The sequence below is a fragment of the Prunus mume genome, linkage group LG3 (assembly GCF_029339155.1).
Source record: "Prunus mume cultivar Tortuosa linkage group LG3, ASM2933915v1, whole genome shotgun sequence".
NCBI classification, from domain to species: Eukaryota; Viridiplantae; Streptophyta; class Magnoliopsida; order Rosales; family Rosaceae; genus Prunus; species Prunus mume.
Window position 1 is genome coordinate 22315423 of NC_142700.1, and position 12272 is coordinate 22327694.

The window sequence follows — 12272 nt, forward strand, 5'->3', positions numbered from 1 at the left end:
AAGGTTAGGTTTTCCTAATGCATACTTTCCTTGTGATGTTCAAGCGAAAACGTATATCTAACATGCAATCCGTCTGTGATGTTCAGGATCAAATCTAAACATGCAAGACTCATTAAGCTTTGTGAAAACCCTTTGAAAAACCATGCAACCCTTAAGAGCGTGATGTTCGCCTTAAGTGAACTTACAATTACTAATCACAAGAAGCCCTCCTCAATTTCAGGGTGATGTTCCAACAGAAATTGCATCAAATTACTTGTCTACATATCCTAATGGTGATCAATCATTAAAATAGATAGATAGTTTTAAACACAGTGATTAATAATTCAAAGCAAACATGCATCCATTCATAAGCAAATTAATAAAACTACATATTCATGCTAAGGCTTACGGCCTCGCCCTAGCAAAGGGCGTTAGTTACACATAATCATAATTGAAATCCAAGAAAATATCATTCGAATGAGTAAGAATGAAAACACCTGAAAGTAGCGAAAATCCAAAACCCTAGCAATTGCTCCAAAAGCCAAAAAGAAGTTCTAAAAGGAGACCGCTAAATTGCAGTGAAAAGAAGCTTAAATACCTCCTAAAACCTAGCTACCCAATCCCCACAAGGAAATTAAGTTAAAATAAAATAAGACTAGGAAATAAAGTCCAAATTGGATTAGGAGAATCTGCCCAAATCTGCCCAGCCACGTTTTGGTCTCAAATCTCCTCCAAATCTGGCCCAAGATAGCTCGTTTTAAAGATAAAAATATTCCGAACACTTCTCCAGAAGGCCACGAACCCATCCGAGGTCATCTTGGGCTCCAAAAACGCAATATAAGCCCAAAACGTCACTATTCCAGCACTGCACATCGCTCCTTCATTTATTCACCAGGAAATCATCGCTTAGTGTAAAAGTCTGATATTTTGATACGATCAAGCTAAGTGACTCACGTACGTCCTCCAACTGGAATTACTCCAAAATTCGTCCATTTGATTATGTTTTGCTCCAGAGAGAGTCGAAAGTCCTATATTGAAAATATAATTCAAAGTATCAAAATTCTTCCAAAATATTAACCAAAATATACTAAGAATAGGGTTAAATATATAATATAAAATCGACTCATCAGTTGGTTCTAAGAGTTTAGAATGTAGCCAGTTGCATTGAATCAATAATCTTTTCCCTTCCTATAGTATCATCGATTTGAAAATCCTAGCCATCCCCAAACTAAAAATCTAAAACCTCAGACCTCTCCTCCTCACAAATCCGTCTAAACCTTATCCACCATCGATCGAAACCTCTGCAACTTCTCATCTCTCTCAATCAAAACCTCTAAAACCTCTCATCTCTCGAGTGAATCCTCTGAAAAACCTCTCATCTCTCAAAAATCAAATCCCTCAACTCTCTGAAACTTTTCACCTCCATCATCATTGTCTCTTCTTCTCTGTCACTAGGTAAGTATTGAATAGGGTTTCAATTTGGATTTTCGGCTAGATTAGGGTCTCGATTTGGGGGTTTTTACTAATTTGAGGGTTCTGATTTGAGTTTCAATTAGAGGGTTCTTGATTGGCTTTTCTGTGAATTTAGGGGTTTGGATTTGAGTTTCGATGAGGGTTTCAACTAAATTAGGGTCTCGGCCACATTAATTTGAGGGTTGAAATTAGGGTTTTTAGTTTTTGAATTTCATGTTAATGGGGGCTTTTTTGTTTTTGGACAAAATAGAGCAAGTTGAGCTAGGGTTTTGCTCTGCTGGAGCTGTTGGTGCTACTATTGAGGCCTAATTGAACTTTGATTTTGTAATTAAATATATATGTTGATTCTCTATTAGGATTGATTGAGTTTAAATGATGTGCTTTTCACTTGATTAAATTGTTGCTATTTTAATTAAAAATGTTTAATCTGATGGTTGGTTAGGATTATTTTATTTTATTTTTAAGATACATGTTCAAATGGTTGCTGTTTTATGAAAAAGTTTAGTATGATGGTTGGTTAGGATTTTTTTGAATGATATATGTTTAGTTGGCTGATTGGTTAGGTTATTTAGTTGCTTTTTTTGTGTGTGTTTGTTTCAGGAAAAATAGATGGAGAATGCCTCTTGTAGTACACCTACCATTCAACCCCAATCACAACCCCAACCCCAAACACAACCTCCTCAACCCCAAATAGAAGGTCAAACATAAATTAATTGTATTGCAGTGGGAGGGAAAAGGAAACCCCCAAATTTGTTGTGTGGTTACACTGCAATAAGGTGAAGAAGAAGGATGAAACCTGGGTAGATAAGGTAGTTGGGGTATGCAACTATTGCAAGCTAGAGATGCCGACTAGTGCTAAGAGAAATGGGACAATTAGTTTGAAAACCCACCTAGAGAAGAGATGCAAGCAATCTCCTCTTTATAAAACTCATATATTGCAAGAACTTGTGCAACAAAGAAAAGCCAAATAACTTGTGGAGATATCCAATGAGGTGGATAAGTATTTGACCGATCCATTTGTAAACCCTTTGAACAAACACTTCAAACTCTTGGATTGGCGGAAAGGCAATAAATCAAGATATCCAATCCTTGCAAAGATTGCCAAGGATATCTTTGCAATCACATCTTCAATCGTTGCTAGTGAGAATGCTTTTAGCTTAGAAAAGAGGATTGTGGATCCTTTTAGAAGTTCATTAACTCCTAAAATGGTAGATACATTAGTATGTTCAAGTGATTGGCTTAGGGCAGAGGAATTTTGCTTCTACTACGAACCAATAGAAGATGAGCTTGCATTTTATATAGAGCTTGAACAAATTGAAGCAAGTAAATGTTAATTTATTTGTATTTTTAGGTACTTTATTTGTTCAAAAATTAAATTAATGAGTTTGTATACTTGACTTGTATTTGTAGATGCTATGGGAACCGAAACTACTCAAGCTTCTATTTCTACATCACAAGCACAACATCCAAGTCATCCTCCACTTCCTTCACCATCTTGGAGTTGAAGATTAGATAAAACAACCATCTTTGGTTGGTTGGTTTGCAAGGCGAACTTATTTTGGATTCTAATTGAGTTAACTTTAGTTTGTATTTTGTTTTCATTTGGGTTGTAATGATAATTAATTTGGTCTTCAATTTCTGTTCAGTTGGGTTATAACTTTAATTAACTTTTCATTGCATTAATGACTAGTCTATGATGGATTGGATATGTGATGAGCTTTGCTTATAATATTAATATGTGTTAAACAGGTCAGAAACTTGCCTAAAAACTCATCTTCTAAATTACTCATAAACTGCCCTAAAAACTAGGCTTCTAAATTGCCCAGAAACTGGCATAAAATTGGGCTTCAAAATTTCCCTCAAACTAGGCTAAAAAAAATATCCATGATTGGCCCAAAAAGTTCCCAAAAAACTGGGCTAAAAGCCCAAATACTCTCATCAACAACTGGCCCATTATCGGACCGAATCGATCATTGTAATCGATGATATTGAAAGTCGACAAACCGACACTGTTGGCGGCGACAACAGTCATGATTTTCCCATTACTGTTCAGAGTGGTTCGGCTACCAGTTTGACCAGATTAGTTCGATGACCAAACCGAACCCAACACTAATCTCAAGTCTCAATTAAGCAATGTTGTAATCATATTTACTCCTCGTGGTTATAATAGATGTTTTGATTTTTGTGTTGAAATATGATTATTATCACTAGTGGAATGTAATAGATATGTGTGGTTGTTTAATACTTTAGATGTAAACATTTCTATTCGATTATGAATAAACTACAACTATTTCGAAATGAAAAAAAAAAAGTTACAAGGAATTGAGTATTTAGATTGTCTACTTCCTAATAGAGAATTAAAAAACTGTTATTTTTCTTTAAAACAAGGAGTTCTCAAATCCATTTTATAAGATTTAAAAAGTTGTTTGGTTTTCAACTTGAAAACTATTTTTGAATATTTAAAATTTGAAAACTTGTTTAGTTGAATTCTCGAAAACAATTTCATTTTTCATTTTTTACAATTAAGATATTTTCATAAACATTATCAAAATTATACTAAATATACTACTTTAATATCCATATTTTAATACTATACATATATGATCGATAAGCTCAATTAGTCTTCAAGTCTTAAATAATACATATTAAATTAAACATTATAGACTAAATAAATTCTAAGACTAATGATTCCGAATATAATCCATTCAAATTGCTCCCATTATGTGATCTCTAGCATCACTCATTTCATAAGCATTGTCCTCAAGCAAATGAATGTGTTCTTGATTCACTTCAGAGCTTTTTTCATCTACCACTTGAAAATCATTTGCTTGATAACAAGACCCGACCCAAATTCTATTCTGGAATCTATGTCGAACCCTGTGTGTTACCAACATCTGGCAGTTATTGGACCAATTGTCCAAAATACCCCTCCTTGAGTTTGACTTCTACCAGAAAACCGGAGGAGGACTCCCTTAAAAAATGAACATTTACCAAATTAATTTCACCTGTTAAAATCACAGTTTAATATTTCCCGACTTCAGCATGCACAATGCTAACACACACAATTTACAAGATGGCCTCTAACCTCAAATTCAACCTTACCAGGGCAATATCAACTTAATCTACGAATTTGTTTCTTACTTTACAAATAGCCACAAATTCCAAAGCATAACTCAACTATTTATGTTGCGGGTGCACCAAGGTTAACCTAGATTGCCTATGTACCCTTACCGGGGGATCAAGCCACACATAGTTCTTTCAACACCAAAGCAAATTTCAACCCACATGTAAGCACATGAATCAAATATTCCTTCACACCTTCCCAAAACCCAAAAGCTTCAAATTCTAATCAATCCGTTGAAACTGAAACAAAATGTATTGATTTCAGAACAATCTTCCACTCATCACATATGTGCATATACAAATATATATATATATATAAAATAACTCATTGCAGATAAGTAGGAAAACGAAAAAATTATTAAAATAACATTCGCCACGTGAAATCTTAATATCACTATCAACGGTTTGAATAAAACATGCTTCCATCTTTCACATGTAAAAACAAACTCATCACTTACAAAAATAGTTGTGAATTGTATAAAATCCTTAAAACTTAGAAAACCCTCAATCCTTGTCTCATACATTGGAAACACATGTATTAGAACTTTTAACAATAAGTACCAAGATAAAATCATCAATTTTAGTTTAAAATATCTCAAAATTCAAATACTCTCCACCTAAGCATACCCCCATTCATAATCCGTCAATTTCAAGCCCCATGTATGTTACAACCTTGCAGAACTTGGGGGATGTAACACCCCGACTCCATTTAATTTCCAATATAAAGGGTAAAACTAAATTAAATGTGAAATTACGAAACTACCCTTGGGGTAGGGTCTTCCGGTCATTTTCTTGTCCGGAAGGATTTTGGGACCACAAGGGGTATGGTTGCGTAGGTGGTTCTGAGAGGAATTCGTGGACAGACGGTAGGCTTGAATCGGAGTTATAACGAGGTTTTGGCGATGAAATTTCTTTCGGTGGCAAAATTATAAATAATTCGAAAAGGGTATTTTTAAAACAAAATCAGATTTTCAGTTTATTTTTCCATTTTTTTTTCCCGTCTTCTCTCTCTCTCTCCCTCCTGCGAACTCTCTCTCTCTCGTCACTGTTCACCCGAATAGAATTCTCCACGCCGCCATCACTTCCGGCCACCGTAGCTCTCGAGACTGGTCCCAAAAGCTTCATCTTGACGTCCTGGTCAAGACCCAATAGCTTTCGCGGAAACCTCGAAAATAGCCGCGATCGGTTCATGCCGGACTTTTCCGGTCGTTGCGCCGCCGCCTCTGCCGTCCATTTCGGTAAAATTGGTGGGGTTTCTCCTTCTTTTTATCTGTTCTAGCTGCTTGTTGTGTAGGATTGAAACGATTTTGAGGTTTTGGAAGTTATTTTCGAATTGGGATTTTGGCGGTTTTCGATTCGAAATTCGGCCAGTTCCCGGTGGTTTTGGGCTTGGCCGTAGTTGAGTGAAGTGCTCCTTTAGTTGAGTAGGACCTGTAGCCGGGAGGGTGACTTGTGGTTTGGAGATTTTCCGTCGCCGGAATTTCTCTGCACACCCGCTTGCTGTCGGCGCGTGTGGCGGCGCGTGGGCAAGTGTGGTGGAGCTGCAAACTGTTCCAGTGTGATCCTTAGGATGTCACGAGCACGTAGGATTTCGCGGATCTCGATTCCGTGGTCGTTTGACAATCGAATGAATTATCGCATATTGTGCGTTATTCGGGTTCGATATGTTCCGACCGTTAGATCGTTTTCAAACTGAAGTATATTCCTTTAGATACCCCTAGGATCGTGTAGGATTCGACGGATCGTAAAACGGAGTCCCGGATACTCCGGAAATGCCAACCCTAGGGTGAGGGTTTTAGTAATAGTCCAATTGTGCAATCGTGAGCGATCTAATCGCCCGTTTCGTACCAAACGTACATGACGTGTATCCTAGACCTCGTAAAACCTATAGGAACTCCCGGGAAGCTAGGGTTTTATTTTAAAGTTCTGTTTTGAAGCGCTTGACGTTCATCGTATTTTCGATTCAATCGGTACTCAGACCCAAAGATACGCAGCAGCGGGACCCTCTAAGGGTCAAGCTGTGTGGGACTACTTGTGAGTGGACTTTTCTTTTGAAACTCAGTATGATTTCATTCATGGAAATATGGCATATAGTTTTATTATGTTTATCAAGAATTTATATATGCTCGAATGAAAGTTCGAGGTTTTTATAAAACTTATTGTGATATTTGACTTTTGAGAAGCTATATTTACATGCGTTTATGCATGGGGTACGTGATGGTTGATATGAGCCATGGAAAGGTAATATTTGATCTGTTAGTTGGAGTGTGTTAAGCACTAATTCATGTACCTCCCCTGATCTGATTTTGGTTACGGATATTGAATACTTTTGAAATTATGAGAACTCAGAACATCCTTGAGGGGATGTTGCTGTGGACCCTGGATTTGGGTAGTCTGCGCGTGTAGGACTGGTATTTCAGCGTACAAGCTTTGACCGTGTCGGCTGTACGTGCTGGCTGAGAGTTAGTCCCCCAGTTGGACGGCTCGTTCCCTAGACACATGGTGAATTGAGGAATGGCTCTGCCATGTGGACTAGTCAAACAGTCCCCTAGTTGGATTGTTTCCCCGGTACAATTAAATATTGGTTATATCCATATACTATTATTATTAGTATTATTATTATTATTCTGTTACATCATATATTTAGTATGTATATAATTATATGTATATATGAATGTTCTTTGGTTCTATTTCTCGGTAAGGATACTTCCTCGCCGGTCGTACCTTTGAGAACGTTTATGGAGTCTAACCTCTCGGACCTCTTAAGTTGAGTGGTGGGCTTCGTGAAGTATTATTCACGAATTACGGATTTGAGATCCGATATAAATGTGTTAGTATGTGTTCATATACTGTTTATAAAGTTTTGTTATGCTCATGGTTTCCTTGCATGTTTTAATAACGGTGGGGGTTACACTGATTTGTTTTCACTTGAACTGAACTTGATTTTTGTCCACTCACAACTTTACTTTTGCGCTGACCAAGAGCGGAGCTTTGCAGTTGAGCCGGACGGGTGCATCTTGGAGTTCGAGTCTTCGTAGAGACTCTTGGTACCTTTTCCTTTCAGTTAAACGATACCTCGGTTGTATTTTGAATTCCATAGATATGCTCTGTATCACCCACTGAGGGTTTAAATTTTGTGAGGCCTGGAGGCCTTGTTTGTAAATTATTTCATTGCTTGTAAAGCATGCTGCCAGATTGTTGTATTTAACTGTAAATATTGAACAGGTTGAAATTGGAAAATGTTCAATTTACAGGGAGACTCGCCAAATTTTGGTAGGAAGTCTCATCTTTAGTAAGTGGGCCCGACATCGGGTGATGTCGGTAATTAGGCGGTCCGTCCAGTTTCGAGGAATTTCGACGGGTCGTGTCGAGGGCGTATGGTTAGCCCGTGAACACATATCCAAGCAGAACTCGAGGGAAATGTAGTTAGCCCGAGAACGTATATCCTCGCAGAATTCGGGGGACACGTAGTCAGCCCGAGAACACATATCCTCGCACCTCACGATTCAGGCGTCCCCGAGACTCGTGGAGCATTATCATAAATGACTAGGCTGTTCCAAAAGCAACTAGGGGGGAGGTACTCTTGTGGTGGTTTGAAAACTATTTTCTGAAATTTATCATAAAATTCCTCTTATTCCACAAATCCACTTCCCAAATCTTTTCTCAATCTCAACTTTCCAAAATAAGTTCTTAAATAGATAACCAAAAATCCCTTCTTAAAACGAGAGCAATTTCAACATTCCTTAACTGAATTTGACCATGCATAATTTATCATAACGGTTCTCAACTATATTTAAATATATACCACATACTATTGAATAAATTAGTATCCATAATTCATCGATTTTAAGCCACTGAGCATATATTCACATATAGACATATAATTAGGCATTTAACTAATTCCTTAATCAAGCCATAACCAGGTTAACCACGCCATTCCCAATTCCACACAATTAAACATAATATAATATGCTCGGAAAGTAAAAGTGATTGCAGTAATTCATAAACATTTAATAAAACTCTTAAAGCATAATACCATTTTAAAACAACCTTCCAATTACAGTTACAACTACTAAATGACCTCAACCGAGTCGACATAGCCCACAATCTAAGTCAACTGGGCTCATAGTGCCCACAACCTCAATTTGTTAAATGACAATTCTTATTGGTCTTGAACCAAAATTAAACCCATCCTAGAAGTCTCGTCATAATTCAACGATTTGTTTGACCCCGATTGCAAAATTTGACTAATTGGGGTATTGGGGTCCACAGCCTCTGATTTCTGATCCGAATATTCCTATAAGTCCAACAAGGTCTATTTAACAAGTCCTGAGAGTTTGGTCTCGATTGAGAGGTCGGATCACTCCCGATCGAACGGTCATCGTTTTACGTAAACTTTAAATCATTGATTCGGAGTATCCGGGAATCCGATTCTTGATCCATGAGTTCCTACACGATCCTAAAGGTACCTAGATCAACATACTTGGAAATGGAGCCGATCTAACAGTCCGAACATATTGAACCCAAATATCGCCTAATATGCGTAAATCCGTTCGACTGTCATACGATAACCAAATACGAATCTGAGCATACTGTCGTGCTTGAGACGACATGAGGAACATTTTAAAAGACAAAGAGTTGCCACCCAGGTGCTCACGTGCCGCCACCCGACACTGGCAGCACGTGGGTGTCTTGAGAAAATTCCGGCGACCCAAAAATTCTCGAAACACCTTACAAAACCTATACCAAAGATTTAGACTAACAAGAGGAGCAACTTTTGGTCAGACCCTGGCCAAAAAGTGGCTGAAAATGGGTGAAAAAGGGCCAAAATCATTGGCCCAATATGTGTATTTAAATCAATCTCCAAAACTCCAAAATTAACCCAAACTAACTACATAAGCAGGCAAATCATGATGAAGGGATGAATTTTCATACCTCACTCGATGGATTTAGCCATCGGAATCGCCAGAAAACACCCAAAAACTCCTGAAAAAAAAAGACAAAGACACTGAGCTATTTTTCATTAAATTGTAATTTCACAATTACATAAATTGAACAAAACGATTAAATTGGGTCAGGGGTGTTACACTTGATGTTGATGAAATATGATGTCATTTCTCGATTTCATTCTAATGAAGTTGTGCACGGTACAACAATAAACAGGAATACGTCTTTGTTTGATGATTGGATAATTTGGCATTAACTTCAAAATATGAAAGCGAGCCTTAAGCAATCCAGAACATCTTTCAACAACGTTATGTAGTGATGAATGCCTATAGTTGAATAATTCCATTGCCCATTTGGATGTCTCATCTCCCACTATAATCACACAAGTGATAGCGCTCTCCAAGATATAGTGTGAGAAACACATACATATTTGCATAACCAGAATTAACAAGATAATATTTTCCAATTTAAGGACAGTTAATATAAGTATTTTACTCCATTTAAATATATTATAAAAAATATATATTGTAAGTCGATATGTTTAAATAATTTCATTTAAATAATTTCATACCTATTGCATCCATCAACACTCTTAAGCGATATGTTCTCTTCTCTACTTAGTGCATCCATCAATACTCTTGAGTCATTACTTGTTCCTTCCCATCTCGTGTAAACATATGTGAACAACATGTCAAATGAACAGGTACACATAATATTTTGTGTCACCTCAAATTTTCTTCCTCGATATGAAACTTGTTTTTATGTAGGAGCCCATGCATTGATATGTGTTCCATCAATCCTACCAAGTGACAATTAAACCATGACATGTCAATACTTAACTATATAACAAGAAAAAAAAGTAGTAGTTAAGTTAATCACATTTACCTTAAACCACATGTGGTAATTAGGATTCCCTATGATTTCAGGAGGTGTCGCATCCATATTTGGAGGTTGAATTATTTGAGTACCAACTCGACATATTACTTTGAGAACTCTATTAAATTGTCTAGACATCGTTTCTTTAAAATGTTGAAATTTCTCTGCAATCATCTTATTAAGAGTTGTATGCCCAATAGTATGCAAAAACATGCACACTAACTCCTCGACACAAATTGATCTATCATCTTATAAGAAATCCAAGTCCCTTAATGTCGAACACAAGTTCGTAAATGTGTTCTTATCCATTCTAGAAAAATCAAATAACCTATTTGGATATCCATGCAACAATTCTATCACAAATAGGTGACTTGAGAGTTGTGAAGCCATGCATGGGCCTTTATGTAAACGCGAGTAATATTCATTTAATTTTATAATTAAAAGCAACTCTCCAAGTGAATCATCCAAATAAGATGATGAATCACTTTCTGAACTTGAATGAGATGATGAATCACTTGCAGAACTTGAATAAGTGTTGTCAACTTCATTTGAATCCATCCTCTATAACAAAGACAAATATAACAAGGAATAAGAAAAACATGGTAAATAAAGATAAGCATTATAGGCTAAAGAAAAGACAAACAATAAATTTGTCTCTTAGACCATATCATTAATAAGTCACAAATAAAAAAAATCGGTATTTATCATAGACTAGCTTTTAGGTGAATAATACTTGTCTCTTAAATGGTGAGGAGAAATTTCTTCACGACTGCTGACTTAGCATAATTTCATTAACTATTGGTGAAACTGATGAAACCACCACTTTCACAACATTAGTCACTTTAGCCACTTTCACCACTTCATACTAATAAATGCATGCAGCACCAATAGTGAGTCAAGAGGCAAGCATTATCCTTTTTACACAGTTGATTATATTTTAAGCCTCAATAGTGATTAAAATCACAAAACAAAGGAAGCATTTAAGGTTGCAGAATTCATTGTATGGAAATTTGATGAATCAAATCATCAGTGTAGAAATTCTTGAGGAAAAAAAGAAAGTTCCTCATGCCAAAATGGCCTCAATCTCCTCTTTGGACACCGGTGTTTGTTCGGGTTGAAGAAAAAGTATGAGAAGCATCACCAACCAAAGGTGTTGCTTGAATGCGAGATTCAAAACCTGCCACGTAAATGATCACAAGTGTTAAGAAAAAACACGAACTATGACCCAAAAAGACAACATAGTATCTAAACAAATGTGTAAGACTCAATGGAGAAGAATAAGTAAGAGACTTCAAACAATAGTTGAAAATTTGGCTTACAATTAAGATGAAGATCAACAATAGATTCATCATGCATGTCCAAGTTTGCTACATCGATAGACATGCAACACACACAATGTATGTATTTAATGTTCTCTTTATCGTTATGCTACCAACCACTATTAGGTTCTTAGAATGCCAATTACGACTGCAAATTGAAACATGATTTCACCTTATCAACATTTCTCATTAATAGTCTGACAGTCTGATAAAATAGCATTATCTTACACAAATATATAATGAAAATGGCCAGAATTTGAATGCATAATTACATAATTCTTCGAGTCTCTGAGCATGAGGCAATCAAAACAAGAAAACTCAAAAAGCAGATTTTTTTTTCCGAAGAATATCAGGAGAAAAAATAATAATAAAGGGAGACTTCTCAAGCGATGAAGCCGTTGAAGCTAGTAAGCATGAGAAAAAGAGCATATCCACAAGGTTTTCATACAAAGAGCATGGCTTTTAGTATGTATTTTTAAAATTTAGAAACACATGCATACTCATTGAACCTATTTTAAAGTTGACTCCAATCCAATCTCCCATTAATTACTAAAT

General features: G+C 36.4%; 1 long non-coding RNA gene across 1 annotated transcript; it reads left to right on the top strand.

Moving 5' to 3' along the window:
• The first annotated feature begins 1179 nt into the window (after positions 1 to 1179).
• LOC148919112 (uncharacterized) lies at positions 1180 to 3097 on the top strand. The gene is made up of 2 exons (XR_016125394.1): positions 1180 to 1434; positions 2863 to 3097. It is a non-coding gene; the product is annotated as an uncharacterized LOC148919112 (long non-coding RNA).
• The last annotated feature ends 9175 nt before the right edge of the window (positions 3098 to 12272 follow it).